Source organism: Oncorhynchus mykiss, chromosome 20 (genome assembly GCF_057628025.1).
Source record: "Oncorhynchus mykiss isolate SJ-2025 chromosome 20, ASM5762802v1, whole genome shotgun sequence".
Lineage (NCBI taxonomy): Eukaryota > Metazoa > Chordata > Actinopteri > Salmoniformes > Salmonidae > Oncorhynchus > Oncorhynchus mykiss.
Genome location: NC_143041.1, coordinates 38,146,894 through 38,163,033, shown reverse-complemented (window position 1 = coordinate 38,163,033; position 16,140 = coordinate 38,146,894). Strand labels below are relative to the sequence as shown.

General features: G+C 40.3%; 1 long non-coding RNA gene across 1 annotated transcript; it reads right to left on the bottom strand.

Annotated features, from left to right (window-relative positions):
• Positions 1 to 4,403: 4,403 nt before the first annotated feature.
• On the bottom strand, positions 4,404 to 15,273 carry LOC149974590 (uncharacterized). Its single transcript, XR_016489246.1, has 3 exons — positions 15,229 to 15,273; positions 8,757 to 8,857; positions 4,404 to 6,235 (listed from the first exon to the last, which is right to left on the bottom strand). It is a non-coding gene; the product is annotated as an uncharacterized LOC149974590 (long non-coding RNA).
• Positions 15,274 to 16,140: the final 867 nt, after the last annotated feature.

Here is a 16,140-nt window from a genome sequence, read left to right as displayed (position 1 = left end):
CTCCCTTCCATTCTGGCTCATCAAGCGTGAGCAACTATTTAAACAAAGCTAAGGTTTGCTCAGGTACCTGTCTCTACCAGGCAGGGGGAATTCACCGCTGCTGTGTGTTTCAACTGCGGCCCTGCACTGTTTTGCATCATTGAACATTTCTTCTGGAACATTTCTTCTGCATTTTCAATATTTAGATCAAGAGATATGAAGGCAGGTAAAATGTAGAGTCGGAGTGAATCAGCTTTTATTGAGGGAACATATCAATATCAAATAAAAGTCTAAATTATGAACGTCTTTATGGGAGATGTTCACAGTTGGCGGTTCATGGGGCGAATCTCTCCTTATAAAATGTGTAGCCTAAGTGAAATGGGATTCTGTTACGCAATTAGAATCCAGATCCTTATTATAGTTGTACACGTTGAATAGCATCAGTTTTCCTTATCCACAATTCCTGGTACTATTTCAAGGCTCACGTGGTAATCTTCATAAAAAATATATAGTCCTTGACAAGGTTAAATACTGTAATCAGAAGACATTGAAATAAACAGTCCGAATGATTTGTTCTGCTTGCATCAGGAGAGGGAAAAGGTGGTTATAGTACTATAGTACAGAACATGTCAAAACCCCTACGTGCCAGCTGTACCATCACTCCCTGGGTTGCTTGTTTTAAGGCTGAGGGTAGAACGGCCATGTGTTTAATGTATTTGACACCATTCCACCCATTCCGTCCAGCCATTACCACCAGCCCGTTCTCCCCAAACTCCTGTGGCCCAACCCCTTCAAATATATAAAAAAAAAAAACTAATTTGAGAAGTTGTGGGTGGGGGAAATTGCACATAAATATTCATTTTTGGGGTGATTAAACGTAGTTGTACGTAATCCCAACACTTTTTCACTAAAGCATATTTACCAGAAGTCTACTGGCACGCTCTGATAATAAAATAATGTGCATCACGAGAAAATACAGCTCTGGACAGTTAGTCTAGAGTGGTAAAGGTGCCAAATTCCTTTTATCTGTGGCGGTGGACTGTAAGTTTGAATCCCCCATGGGGCGCAAAATCTCTTTGAAACGTGGACTCACATTTATTGCGGTATTGTGTTGTGAAGAAAAGTGCAATCCTCACCTTGAAAATGAAATCCAAACCACACTGCAGTATTTACGAAGTAGTTGTTTTTTCCCCAATGGTCAAATGAACTCACAGATTGGTTTTGGGTACTGTATAAAACTCTACTAATAATACTAGGGTGACCACTCTCACAGATATGCTTTCACTTTTCAGAATTAGAATTGTGTGAGCAGGGGATGAATATTGTAAATAAAGACAACTGCCTCATGTGGGATTAGAACTCACAACCATGAGTTCATGAGCCAACCACTTTTGCAGCAGACTGCACCACCAATCAGTTATAGTAGATAGGGAAAACATAACAAAAAAATTCATGACCACCATTGTCATCTATTTCTTAGTTACAATGGATGTAGCTACAAATATAAATGTATAATCCTCATAGCCTACATGTTTATTTTCTTCGTAAAAACACGTGTATGAAACGGTAAGCCAAACATTTCAATTTGGTCATATGCGGAAATGTGCCTTACTGCCTTTTGTGTAACGTCAGTAGTCTGGTCAAGGACGCATATAAAAACATATTGGTACATCCCACTTACCAAGACCATTGCCAAATAAGGCATGCTGTCACCTGCTCCATAGTAAAGCCTTGAGGTGGTTCCACCCAGCACATAGAAGGGAGTGGATTGATATCGAACCCTTCCCTTGAAATTATGTAGAGCAGTGGTCACCAACCGGTCGATCGCGGTCGCTCTTCAAGGCATTCCTAGTCGATCACCAAACATTTCTGTAGAAAACCCAACGATAAAGTCTGTGATAAAGGCTTGCGTTCCTTTTTTAAATTTGTGTTGCGCTGTTGGCGGTAGGTGCACTTGATTCAGAAGCCCTGTACACCGGGTAGGCAGATTGAAAAGGTTCAAAATGGGAACATTTGTCTGAAAAGACAAATCCACCTACCAGGCACACCTGTAACTAAATGAGGTGTTCCTACTGCGCTGGCCAATCGGATAGCTCATATCACCATGCCTACAGCTTCCACAACCCCAGCCACAGCAAAGTTTGATAACTTTTAAAACCTTGACCAGAGAGGGATTGTCAAAGAATACAGCGAAGAACTGCTGTTTTTATGAGGGAGTTTCTACTCAGCACTGTCAACACTGTTTCTACTCAGCACTGTCAACACTGTTTCTACTCAGCACTGTCAACACTGTTTCTACTCAGCACCGTCAACACTGTTTCTACTCAGCACCGTCAACACTGTTTTTATTCAGCACTGTCAACACTGTTTCTACTCAGCACTGTCAACACTGTTTCTACTCAGGACCGTCAACACTGTTTCTACTCAGCACCGTCAACACTGTTTTTATTCAGCACTGTCAACACTGTTTCTACTCAGCACCGTCAACACTGTTTCTACTCAGCACCGTCAACACTGTTTCTACTCAGCACCGTCAACACTGTTTCTACTCAGCACCGTCAACACTGTTTTTATTCAGCACCGTCAACACTGTTTTTATTCAGCACCGTCAACACTGTTTTTATTCAGCACCGTCAACACTGTTTCTACTCAGCACCGTCAACACTGTTTTTATCAGCACTGTCAACACTGTTTTTATTCAGCACCGTCAACACTGTTTTTATTCAGCACCGTCAACACTGTTTTTATTCAGCACTGTCAACACTGTTTTTATTCAGCACTGTCAACACTGTTTTTATTCAGCACTGTCAACACTGTTTTTATTCAGCACTGTCAACACTGTTTTTATTCAGCACTGTCAACACTGTTTTTATTCAGTACTGTTAACACTGTTTTTATTTAGCACTGTCAACATTTTTTATTCAACACTGATTCTATTCAACACTATTACAAAACATAAAACACACTTCTCCCTACCTCCACTCACGCTGCAGCTGTATTGAATGAGTAGCCAAGTGTATCGACGGCCCCAAGTTTTTAAATTATTATTAGCAGCTCATCGTGTCTATTTTAATATCAAGGAATATTTCACTTTTTCATAGGAACAACATGGTCAGTCTCATAGGAGGAAAGGAAGGAGAGAGCAGGGACCGTAAGAGGCTTGCCCTCTGCTGCTCTCTCCCTCGCTTCGCTGAGACTAAATGCTGTGTTCAAAACAACTGGGAACTGGGAAATCTAAAAATCTCTGACTTCCGATTTCAGTGTGTTGAAGACAACTGGGAACTCGGGAAAAAAATGAGACCCGTCTGGGAAAAATATTTTTTTACGGTCATCCAATTTGGAATTTCTGAGTTCCCAGCATTACCATTAATCAGATGCTGATACAGATCAGTCCAGTAAAATAAAAAGGTAATTATTTAAATTATGCTCAGCTGTGCCTTGCAAGTGCTACAACAACTGATCTATTTTGTTATCAAAGCTTGAGTTTTGAAATATACGGTCTGAGAGGAACAATATTGTCAGGCCAGGCATATAGCCAACATGCTGTGGAAATGTACTAGGCCTACTGCCCAAACCTAATTTGTATTAGATTAATGTTACATTTGTTTAAGTCATGTTTAACTAAAACAAAACCTGAGTGATGGATCTCAGCTTGCTTTTTGACTGTGAAAGTGATCTTGACTCAGAAAAGGTTGGTGACCTCTACATCATGATTTCATTGGTAGTTGAACCACTAGGGGCCAAAAGAGATAGATGTACTACTAAAATACCAATATATATATATATATATATATATATTGCAACAAACTGTGAAAATGAAGACCGGAAATGATGTCTTTCATTATAACTAAGCCTAAGTTACTCTTTTAATCATGGCTTAGCATATGCAGATGTCCAGACGGCATCATTCTTTATCCCAAACACCCCCCACCCTGAGAGAGCAGTCTGAGGAATGTGCCATACTGTAGCTGGCCTCTGTCGTTTGCTCAATTTTGACTTTCCTGACAGGCCTCTACAGTAATGTGCCTGTGACATCTGGCCTGGGTGCCAGCGGTAGGCCCCGACTTTCCTAATGAATTAACACGCTCATGCTGGCACTACCAAGCACATCATTTATTAGCAGACCTGGCTGGAACACACCCAGGGGGCACTCTATTTGTTTATGACAACAGGCTCCAGGTGACAATACCTCTTAGCCTGTCCGGGATTCAAGGTCGCAGTGCTGTGCTGCCGTTTGGTATAAAGCAGGACAATATATTGCATTTTTGTTGTTGTTGAATATAGTTGCCAAGAGTGAGTTGACAATTAAGAGGCCATGTCAACGGTATTTGTCAACGGTATTTGAACAATGAGGATATCAGTTTCAACAACAATACATACTGTCTAACAAAAACAATTGCTCCTTGCAAATAAACAGAGGCAAATTCTGTAGGATAAAAAGTGATTTTAATGTAAATACACTAACATTGGCTGAATTATACATTTTGACCTATTGTGAAATGGCACTGCACACTTTTAACTGCACAGTTTTAGTTTACCTACGAACTTCATTACATACGAACCTCATCACATACGAACCTCATTACATACAATGTCAGCATTTAAGTGAAAGCAAATGTAGAATGTATTTGTCCTGTTTGTCCCCTCGTTCAACACAGTAGAATGGCAGCAGAGGAAATACAATACAGAAACAGCACGTATATTTCACTGCCTGCAGTGAGGGGAAATAGAAAGAAATATCTCAGTTCGAGCTACAGTTGAGTAAACATCTATTAGTCCTGAATGCTGTAATACATATTTGGGGGCTTTTGTGTAGAAAATGAAATTATAGACAGGATGCTTTAGCAATGATCTGCTCTCTGGGATGAAAAAGGTAGGAGAGGTGATACTGGTGAAACTACAGTATACTTACTATAGTACAACCCTGGTGAACGAGTGAAACCCTGGTGAACGAGTGAAACCCTGGTGAACGAGTGAAACCCTGGCGAACTGGAAAAACCCCTGCGAACTGGAAAAACCCCTGCGAACTGGGAAAACCCTGGCGAACTGGGAAAACCCCGGTGAACTGAGAAAACCCCGGTGAACCGAGAAAACCTCTTATATTGCTTCAAGGGAAGAGTATAAGTTCTGCTCAAATTTTCAGCTATAACAAAATGAAAACTACCAATCAAAACTACAGTATAAGCATGCAATGCAATGGAAATGAAGGTTGTATGGAAACACAACAAACTAGTATGGCACGGCTAACTTAATCACAATGATAAAATACATGCATGATAAAGTGTAGGCATTCATCTGGCCAAGTTGACTTGTTGACATGGACAGGGAAGATGCTACACATCCACAGAACCATTTGCACATCTGAAAAACAGGCAAGAGACAAAGCTTGACAATCTTCTTGATGGTGTTATTGTAGTCTTTGGATGAGTTAGAAAACATGGCTTTGTGGCTATTCTTTGCCATTTGAATTTGAAACTGCAATCAATTTGACACTGCAACAACTGAGTGCTGTAAGTTTGTGGATGTTCCTGAATAAATAAGACAGTTGTGGTGATGAGCAAAGGCTCACTGACTGCTGTCTGGTCTAGACACCTGTTCTCTTCTCCCCCTCGCCTCCCCATGCCAGTCAGCCAGTCTGTAAGGGCAGACGCTGATAGACGAGAAGCAAGTACAGGGAGTGAATATTTAGTAAATAACCGACATGAAACAAAACAAGGACAGCGTTTGGACAGGGGGAACAAAAACGACATTAGTGCTGCAACAGGGGATGAAACTGGGGAATAGACAGATATAGGGGAGGCAATCAATAAGTGATGGTCCAGGTGTGTCCAATGAAGCACTGATGTGTGTAACGATGATGACAGGTGTGGGTAATGATAGGCCGCCTGGCGCCAGAGAGCGCCAGAGAGGGGGAGCAGGAGCAGGCGTGACAGTAGCCCCCCCTCTAGGGGCGCCACCCGAGGCATGGGAACCCAACCAGCCGGCTGAGGCGTGGGAGCCTGACGAGACCTGGCTGAGGCGCGGGAGCCTGACGAGCCGGCTGAGGCGCGGGAGCTCGACGAGCCGGCTGAGGAATGACGTGGGATGGGAGCCTGCCGAGCCAACCGAGGCAAGAAAACCTCTCGAGCCAGCTAAGGCATGGAAGCCTGACGAGCCAGCTGAGGCACCCCCGGTTCCTTCGGAAGTGGCACTCGACGTCACCAAAAAAAAAGAATCTCTCTGATGTTGTGGTGTCAACATTCTGTGAGGACAGACGCTGGGAGACGAGAAGCAAATACAGGGAGTGAATATTCAATAAATAACCAACATGAAACACAACAAGGGGGACAGGGGGAACAATAACTACATTAATGCTGACATGGGGATGAAACTGAGGAATAGACAGATATAGGGGAGGCAATCAATAAGTGATGGAGTCCAGGTGAGTCCAATGAAGCGCTGATGCGCGTAACAGTGGTGACAGGTGTGCGTAATGATGGCCCTCGAGCGCCAGAGAGAGGGAGCGGGAGCAGGCGTGACACAGTCAGTCACTTGGCAGTGGTTGGCATGAGACACTTCCTTGCGTGCTGAGCCTATGCAGACACCATCCTTGCCATGCAATCGACCCAGATGCCAAGCTCATTTGTGAACTGGCAGGACTGGGGAGCTGTACACCTCAATAGGTTCAACAACAGTAATTCCGTTTTCTTTCTCTATCATGGAAATGATCAGGGAAAACAAACAGTGATGGAAAATGAAACCATTTCATGCATGGCCTGGGTAATGCGCTCAGCTGAAAACTCAACAACTGGTGTTGCTTATTAACTTGTGTGAGTGAATCTTTCCCTGGTAATACCCACTACATCTGCTCCAAATAATCTCTCTCTGCATGCCAAAATGGTGGAGAACATCCATATGCGCATTTGAGTACAATAAGGGTTAACTGCAGTGTTACTATGGTATATACTGTACTGCATTTTAACATAATAATGCAGAATATAACATGGGTTTACTTATTTGACTTATTTTACTGTGGTTAGTCTTGGACTGAAAGACTTGCAAGTGTCTTTGATTCCTTCCCAAATCCCCAGGTTGACTCTGCCAAGCCAAGTGCATTATGTCATGTTTGTGTTTGTGTGGGGAAAACAAGCCAGTGCCAATGCACTACAAACAGATGGTGTCATTGTATATCACTGTCAAATGTTTGGATTCTGTCAGCTTGGATTAATATAATTCATCTCCAATCATAAAGTACACCCCTCCTTTGTTCTCCTGTGCCGTCAACTCCTTTCCACTACCAACGGGGGATAATGATCCATTTGAACATTACACACACTCAGAAAAGTCAATAATTATTAGATTCATTTGAGGGACGTTAAAGGAATTAACATGCCATATCTGACCTGGTGACTCATCGCATTGCACCCCGGTACAATTATTCAACATTGGTCAATTTATAGGCGTATTCAATAATTTTCTACACAAAATAAATTGTGATCTGAGAAGCCTTGAAGCACCTCGGCTTCTGACAATGGCATACATCACATTTAACCGAACAGTGACTAATGCTATTGTCTTTGGGAATCCAACTCTGGTAATGACTCATTGGTAATCTGTATGTGAGACAACTCTGAACAATGGTACACACTTTAAGAAATGTACACCAACATTCATAACAGGCTGGGGGATTTGAGCCCTTGGCTTGTGTCAAGCTGGCAACACGCTTGTTATGAAAATGGATCTGAGAGTGGCTTTTGGCAAAGGCTACACGAATGGAACTGGCAGACGTCTTTCAGCCCAGCAACACAAATCAGTCCTTAGTCATAACGGCAAATAAACAGCCACCATGCAAATCTGGTCTGGGGCACTCCTAACAGGCTGCACCTGCTGAGAGCCAAGTGGCTCAGGCTCAGGGAGAAGAAGATGGCTTTCAAAGTCAAGGGCAAAGAGGAGGCCAGCTGTTCACAAAGACAATTTCAAGCTTTGCTGTAATAGAACACAACATTAGGCAACCATGTCTTGTTGCCTGTGGACCAGACTTGGTATTCATGATTTACCCATTTTATACCCCAAAATTGACAAGACAAATTGATTAAGATAAAATTGCAGATAGAGGGTATGATGAAAGAATTAAACTAAATGTTTGTTTGATTACAATCTACAAATGCCCCCCCCCCCCCCAACCCCACACACATACATACACAATTCATCATGAAAAAAAAATACTATTTAGGGAGTTATTCAAAAGCCTTTCAAAGTGGCCCAATTGTCCTTCAGCAGTTGTCCTTCAGCAAATCTTTTGATGTTACAAGAGTGTGGAAAGATAGGAAGTAAATCCCTCTCCACAGGCTAAATGTAACGGTTTCAAAAGCTTTTCAAAGTCAACAAAGAACCCACAACAGATGAATCAGTAGCCTTTTACTGAAACCTGAATATGTATTTGATTGTATGCACGTTATGTTTTCCACTCTTATATGTACCTATTCAACCCCTACTTGCTGGGAGACACAACTGCTGTGACATACACAGCCTTTTATTCGTGTTATAAAGATGTTTTGTAGCCCACGTACTTTTCAGATGTTGGATTGCAGCAGAAATATAAGTTATGGTTCAGAGCAGAAAGCTAGAAGCACTGGCTTCCTCTCCTAATGGCTGATAGGGTTCATTAACAAAAGGCTGTGCCCATTCTTTGGCAACGCAACCCCTATAGTTTGTCGAAAGGTTTCTTTGTAACAGGTATGGAGGACAAAATGTATTAATTTTACAGGAGGCGTGCAAGAAAGCTTCCAGATACTTACCATGCTCATTCGCACAAGGCTAATTTCTGGTTGTGCCCAGCACTTCAGATAGGCGGAGGCACTCTGCGGTCCCCAGGGAAGAGTTTACTGTGTTTTCCATACTGAGAGTTTTGAGAACAGGAAAGGAAACAGATGTGTAAATGGTATGGAAATATTAAAGGAAATAGAGAGAGGAAGAAGGGACATACCTAAGGAAATGTGGGAGACAAAGTGCTCAAGGCTTTTGTAAATGCAGCGATCTGAAATCTACTACTTCATGTGCTTCTTCAGAAGTGTGTTCATGTATCCCCTTGTGGTAAATGAGCAAATGTGCAATGGTGAATTCCCTTATGGTGAATTCCCTTATGGTGAATGAGCAAATGTGCAATGGTGAATTCCCTTATGGTGAATGAGCAAATGAGCATTTCCCCGAATCCCTTGAACTAACATTAATTGACTTATGAATGTAGTCAACCAAAGGCATAATTTATGGATGACAGTGGCAGCCTCCTCTTCCTTGGGAGCTGCTGCAGCTCCTCATCAGCTGATTGGTCTGTTTTTTATCCTGCCGTGTTAAAACTGAATTCAATTACAGGATCAGTAAGACACTTCTCTGGAACCGTGCTGCTCAACTAGAAACCTTTTAACACTCGATGAGGTGTTATATTTTCTATAAACAACGGTTTGATCTCTTGCATTATTTTTTTTTTTTACTGGAACCTGATATTAATCACAACTGTCTTTTATGAATTTGGCATCATACTGAAAATAATAAAGGATGTTAACTTATAGTCCAGATACATTAAGACATTTATAGCACAGTTTAGTGTTTCTTTATGGACTGTTTAAATTAAGCGAGCGTGTTTTCTGAGCCATGTTTTCACACAACTGTGTTATCTTGGCCAAAAAGAAAAGTCAATTCTCCTCAAGGTTTTAGTAATCCAGGCCTGTGTGTAGCTCCTTCATTGACTAACATGGCACTCGACAGAGAAGACAAATTAGATGCTCAGGAAATGGTTTTGGAAGTGTGGCTGTGACAAGGCTTTACTAGAAGCGTGACTGCAAGAGGAAAATGTTTCCACCTGTACGACACTGATTAGAGCAGACTGACAGTTTTATTTAGCAGACCCAAAGCCACGTGTATAGTACTGTATGTCAAACCTATCTGGTCCAAAATATATGTCCTATCCCTCTCTTGGCTCAATCAACTCCCAGCTTACAGGATCCGCAGACGTTGTATTCAGCCCAACTCAGGGTTAAATGTCGTCATTAGTAGAGTCTGTTGTCTATTAAATATTTTGTTAAAATGGACTGACATTTCAATGAACATCCTTTTGTGATAATAAATAGCAAGACTAGAGACCCCAGGGTTAACTAATCAAAATGGTCAAATTCATTTTTTATTGCATTTCATTTATTCCATAATAATGAGAACTGATGTACAAGGATTTAAGGTAATCTAATCACTTTAAAGGTAATGCTCTATAAAGACACAAGTGTGCTACGTTGTCTTGCCCTCTACACCAAGCACATGCCCGAAGCTACTGCAACATGCTTTAACAAAGTCTATGCAAGAGTAAATTATTCATGATCCTTCGCACCTGCAGTAATACACATTTAAACCAGATAGATGTTACATATTGAAGGATCTCATTTTCAGAGTTGAAGCCATAGCAACAGCTGGTTCACATCTTAATAATCAGCTCTGCAGATGAGGTTTGGTGTTAAATGAATGGCGAGTACAGTACTTTTGCAATCAATTCATAGAGAATAGTTTGCAGGAGGTTTATCTAATATCTAATTCAGATATGAATGAAAAATCTATTTAGTGGCTAGTCCTCATCAAGATCAGTCTGCCCACTACACCACCCCTGCTTCAGAAAGACAACAATGACAGGAAGCATCTGAGCTGGCCAGTGGCCACTCTCACTGCATCTCTTTAAATCTACAGGTAATGGACAAAATAATGGAAACACTAACACCTCAGTAAATGAGGATACAAAGGGATAGATTCTGTCAGATTCTGTCAGATCTGCACTAGCCGACACCCGCAGGTGAAACTGCATAAAAGCAGTCAGATCCACAAGCGGCACCCAGTATTATACCTAAAGCAGACATTGCCATTGGCTGTCTCATTAAGAGAAATCTAATACAGCTTTTTTTACAAGTTTGAACACTGAGTTGTAGGCTAGCCTAATCTACACCTCAATTAGGCTGATAGAAATCCTCATTATTTTGTTGAATGATTTTACATTTGAGTGTCATTATTTCTATATAGCAGACACGTTCTCATTCTGAATTTCTAACGCGAGTGGGACGGGTGTGGCTTCGTGACAATGACCACACGAGCAGCAGCTCACCGATGTGACATTTCTAACGCAGTTCCACCTCCGACACTGCCAAAACACCAGCTATGTGTGTGTCGGCTATAGCGGGTTAATGCCTGTGCTGATTGGATCTAGGCCAAAATATATGGAAAGCAGGTGCTTCCACAAAGGTATGGTTCATGAGTTAATAAAGCAATTAACATCCCAACATGTTTGGGGTCATGAATAAAAATACTAGGCAGGCCATTATTTTGGCTACCATGGCTATGCCCCCATAGGATGACGACGCCCCCATCCACAGGGCACGAGTGGTCACTGAATGGTTTGATGAGCATGAAAACGATGTAAACCACATGACACGGCAGCTTCAGTCACCAGATCTCAACCCAATTGAACACTTATGGGAGATTCCGGAGCAACACCCGAGACAGGGTTTTCCACCACCGTCAACAAAACACCAAATATTGGAATTTCTCATGGAAGAATGGTGTTGCGTCCCTCCAATAGAGTTGCAGACACTTGTAGAACCTATGCCAATGTGCATTGAAGCTGTTCTGGCTCGTGGTGGCTCAACACCTTATTAAGACACTTTATGTAAAGGTGTTTCCTTTATTTTGGCAGTTACCTGTACATTGTAAGAAAAGATCCCAGCTCAGCCCTTAAGGCATTTAAGATTAACACATTTATACTTCATGTTCCTTGTATGACCTCAGGTAAGACATATAATGGGATCCTACTCCAGAAAGGTATGGAAAGTGTTATGGGTGTATTATGTGAGTCACCAGATGTTAATAAATCCACTGGCATGCGCTCTAAACTGCAGGGGATTTAAGCCAAGCCAGCTGTCCCTCAGTACCGTGAAAACCCCCCAAAATAAAGTAGAGGTTAACAGCATGGAATTCATTCGGATGGAATGTCAATCTCAATAATTACCTTGCGTTCACATAGATAAACACCATTCTGTTTTTTAATCTCTTTGTTTAAGGGAGATTTGATGATAGTGACGCCAATCATGAGGAAATTAATGGTGAACAGAGAGCAGTTTAGCCACATATTAATGCAGAGGTTTGAGGGCAGAGAATCACTCTATCCCAGCTATTTTAGGGTAGAGATGCCTACATCTCTATTGTTTATGTTTGTGGTTTAATCTAGATTGAGGGTAGCCTCGTATTTACCAGACTAATTACCGATGGGACCCTGTTTTAAAATAGGCAACCAGTAGGCTACCATAAAAAAAAAATACCTAAAAAAATCTTCCACAATTCCTATGCTTAGTTAAGTGTTCTCTAACTAAGGGATTTTCAAACTTTTCTTGACCAGGGAACCCCGCCCAGACAAACCGGAGACCCAGGGATCCCCAATCATTATGTTAGGAAAAAACAATATTATCATCAGGTGAATGATAATGGCAAGTAGAAGTAAACAACATTTTAAAATTAAGATATTTGGTAGACAGTTAGTTGGAAGAGGAAGTATGAACTAAATAGTTTATTGCTGTAGCTCAAAATGTATCTTGGCGATGTAGAGAACATTTAGAAGTTTTGAAGCTCATTTCCAGCAATTCTACAGTTTGATGGAACAGAGAACATTTTGCAGTTTTAAAGCTAATTTCCTGCAATTCTACGCATTTTGTCATGGCTAATGCTGTGTTCCTCTTTATAACTTTATAACAAAATCATTGGGCATGTATGTGCCCTGAATGCCCATACATTTTTTGAGGGGAACTGTCTAGCTTTTATTTGATTGTTAGTTTTCAAGATGGTACTGTCAAAAAATATATGTAGTTCAATATAATGTCTGCATGCTTTCTATCTGGTTTTGGTCATTCAAGTTGACATTGAATCATTTTTTTCATCCCGAAAATTACCATTTAGACGGCCCGCCTAAGAATTTTCTATACAGAACAAAACTGTAATTTGCTCCAATTACTGTAATTTCCTCCACATTAAAGGGATAGTCTGAGATCTTGCCCTTTATCTACTTCCCAGAGTCGAATGAACCGGAACAGCTAGCATGATAAGTGTTCATGTAGAGTTCCAGTCATTGTGTTAAGCCTAACTGACATTGGCTGGGGAAACTAACTAACTTCCTTCATACTGGAGGACGTAGAGACATAAAAATGGTATCCACGATGGCATTCTGAAGCAGCTAGGAATATTCATGAAATAATACTTTTTCACATAAAAAAAATCCCAACAAATGTTTTTGCTAAAAATATAAACATTTGTGGACCCCCTGCAGTACCTCTAGGGGTCTGCGGACCCCAGTTTGAAAACCCCTGGTCTAACTAGATATTACTATTTTACTTTACCATTAGATTTGCCTTGCTAAAATAGCGAAGAAGGATGTATCATTTTTTATTGAACTGTCAGGCGTTCTCAGCATTGCAGTAGAAGGGTTCCATTAGAGCAGAGATACTCCCCAAAGACTGGCATTCGTGTGCAATTAATCTGTACATTCTACCCAGCAAGACTGCATCCTTCAGCACAGACTTTACCTTCGAGCATGTATCTGCTGCTATGCATTTCTGTTGAGTATATGATTCATTGTATTGTGTTACTCAAACATGCAGTTCTTCTACTTGCTTGATTTTTAAACCAAGTCTATCATTTAAAAGAAAGGAAAAACATTTTCTCCATTTGAGGGTTTTTGTCAAGGGAATGCTATGGTACTTAGCAATAGAAGCTGCAAATGTCCAACAGCAAGCTAGTCCTGTGTTTGCTAAGCATCATTACAGCAACCTATCTTGTTTTATTCAAATTGCAAAATGTTGTAGCTAAAAATGAACATTGTCATTGAGGTGTCATTACTATGGTAATGTTTATGGTAGGTGTAATTTTTCTTTTGTTATGTTAATGTGCCTTTTCATATTCTGAATGTGTGTGTATATTAGTTTATGTTAATGTACAATGTCATGTTTTGAATGTGTGTATTTTGCTATATTTCCAAAGGTACACAATGCAATGAGCAAATGCATTAAGATGAAAATCCCTGCAAAGCATTGTGCACAGAACAACAAACAGGGTCACAGTCTGCTTCCCCATCACATAATAGACAGATGGACCAGTCCCCTTCCAAGGAACAACAAGCTAGCGTTAGTATTCAGCACTGTTTACTTTGCACTATTGGAAATGTACATATTAATTGCTTTCTCCTTTTGTTGTGTTGAAGTAGCACTGCCCAGAACTCAATATCATGGTAGAATTAATCCTTTTAAGAAATCGGAGCAGCAACACCGAAGTTGCAGGTCTCTCAGGCTTGCTCTCTGTCTAACTAACATGTTTATTCTAGAGACAACTATCCCCTTCCCTTGGGCGAAGTGGGGACTGAAATAGGATGCTTGCCAAACAACTTCAAAGCTCTTTATCATGGCAAATTGCCTACTCATGCAACTACTGGACGCCAGAATACAATGTACTTTATATCTCTTCCTTTATAACGGTAGTTTAGTATTCATTAATCTAGCAAGAAGGCAATATTGTAATAATGTATTAGTGTTTCCCCTCCCTAGAGAGCTACGACCTTTGGCTTTCACCTGGAATTGTTTATTTATGTCAGAGAAAAAAAAACGTTTCAATGTATATGCTCTAGTACACAAAACAAGTAAAACAAACCATATAGAAATATGATGATATCAGCCTTGTCATACTTTATAATATGTCTATATATAGTTTCAGTTTTAGGGACATCTAAACAAAATATTTCACCTTCTTTATTACTTTACTCAAAATATCATGACGTGAGTGAATGTCCAAATGTGTGACATTTGTGAACATCTAAACATTTTGGCCATTTAAATCCTATCGACAATGGGAGACGTGCTGTGAAAAGGATGCTTTTTCTTGGCTCTACTGTGCTTTGTGTCTAAGTCAGGCTTCCACGCAAAATTACGTCTTTACTTATTTTAGGTTTCAATTATTATTTAATTGTATTGTTTATCGTAAAGCTATAAAAGTTATATATTTCCATTCGAGAGGAAATCTGGGGATGTCTGTGTCTTAAACGAGTCGATCTGCTGAGCTGTTTTTCTAAGGACCATGTATTCTGAGTTAAAAAAAACAGTGGGAAATGAATCAAATAAGTCATGTAAACATCTAATCAGTAATTACCAGTAAATCGAGTGCACAAAAAAATTGGGCACTGTAGTCTTAAGAGGTTCAACTTACCTCTCACACTCCCCTTATTGAACAGTTCACACAATATGTTACACCTGCAGGGGGAAAACAATGGGATTAAGATTGGACAAATCATTTCATACATTATCAAACATGATGAAATACAAATGTGTCAGACTATGGAAAATAGCAATTATTGGAACTACTTCCTGTTTGCATGCGATGCAACATTGTGGACTGTACACAGGATGTAAAGCCTACAGTATGTTACTGTCAAAAAAGTAAACCAATTCAGGGTAGGACAAACGCCATAGAATTATGACAATTTGATTTCAGAAGAACTACTGCATTGTTTTGTTTTCTGGTTATATGGTTCAAGTTTAGCTATTAATATTAGTTTTAGTGTCTTTTATGGATTGTTGTGTTATTTTCTTCATTTTGATCAGTCATTTTTGAAGTCTCTAGTTAACATGAATTAGTGGTTTTAGAGTGTCTATGCTCTTATTTGGGGGTTAGGAGAGACAGGTTTACTTTTTTAAGTGTAAGTAACTTTTATAATCATTTATAATTGGCAAACGCAACATTATAGTTATTATTAGGGTTACCTGCTTAAGGTTAAGTCATCCTTTGAGTCCCACGATCTACTCGCTTAATAAGCCCTCAGAATTCAGATCTCTAAATGGCCTTCAGCAGAGGTGATATTTAAAAGCACTGGAAATTACAGTACAAATGCAGCTTTCTAAGGTTGAATAACAAAAATGCAAAAGAGAGAGATAGCAGAGACACTGATGGATTGCTGATAAAAGACACGGCAATCTGAGTCCATCCCATTCATTCTTTCAGTGATGGCATAAGAGTGTGAATATCTACAATATTCACATACTGTATGTCGAGTACTGTATATGAGCCAAGTCCAAAAGGTTGAAGGCATTTAGACAATATTATGGTAGTATAGAGGGACTT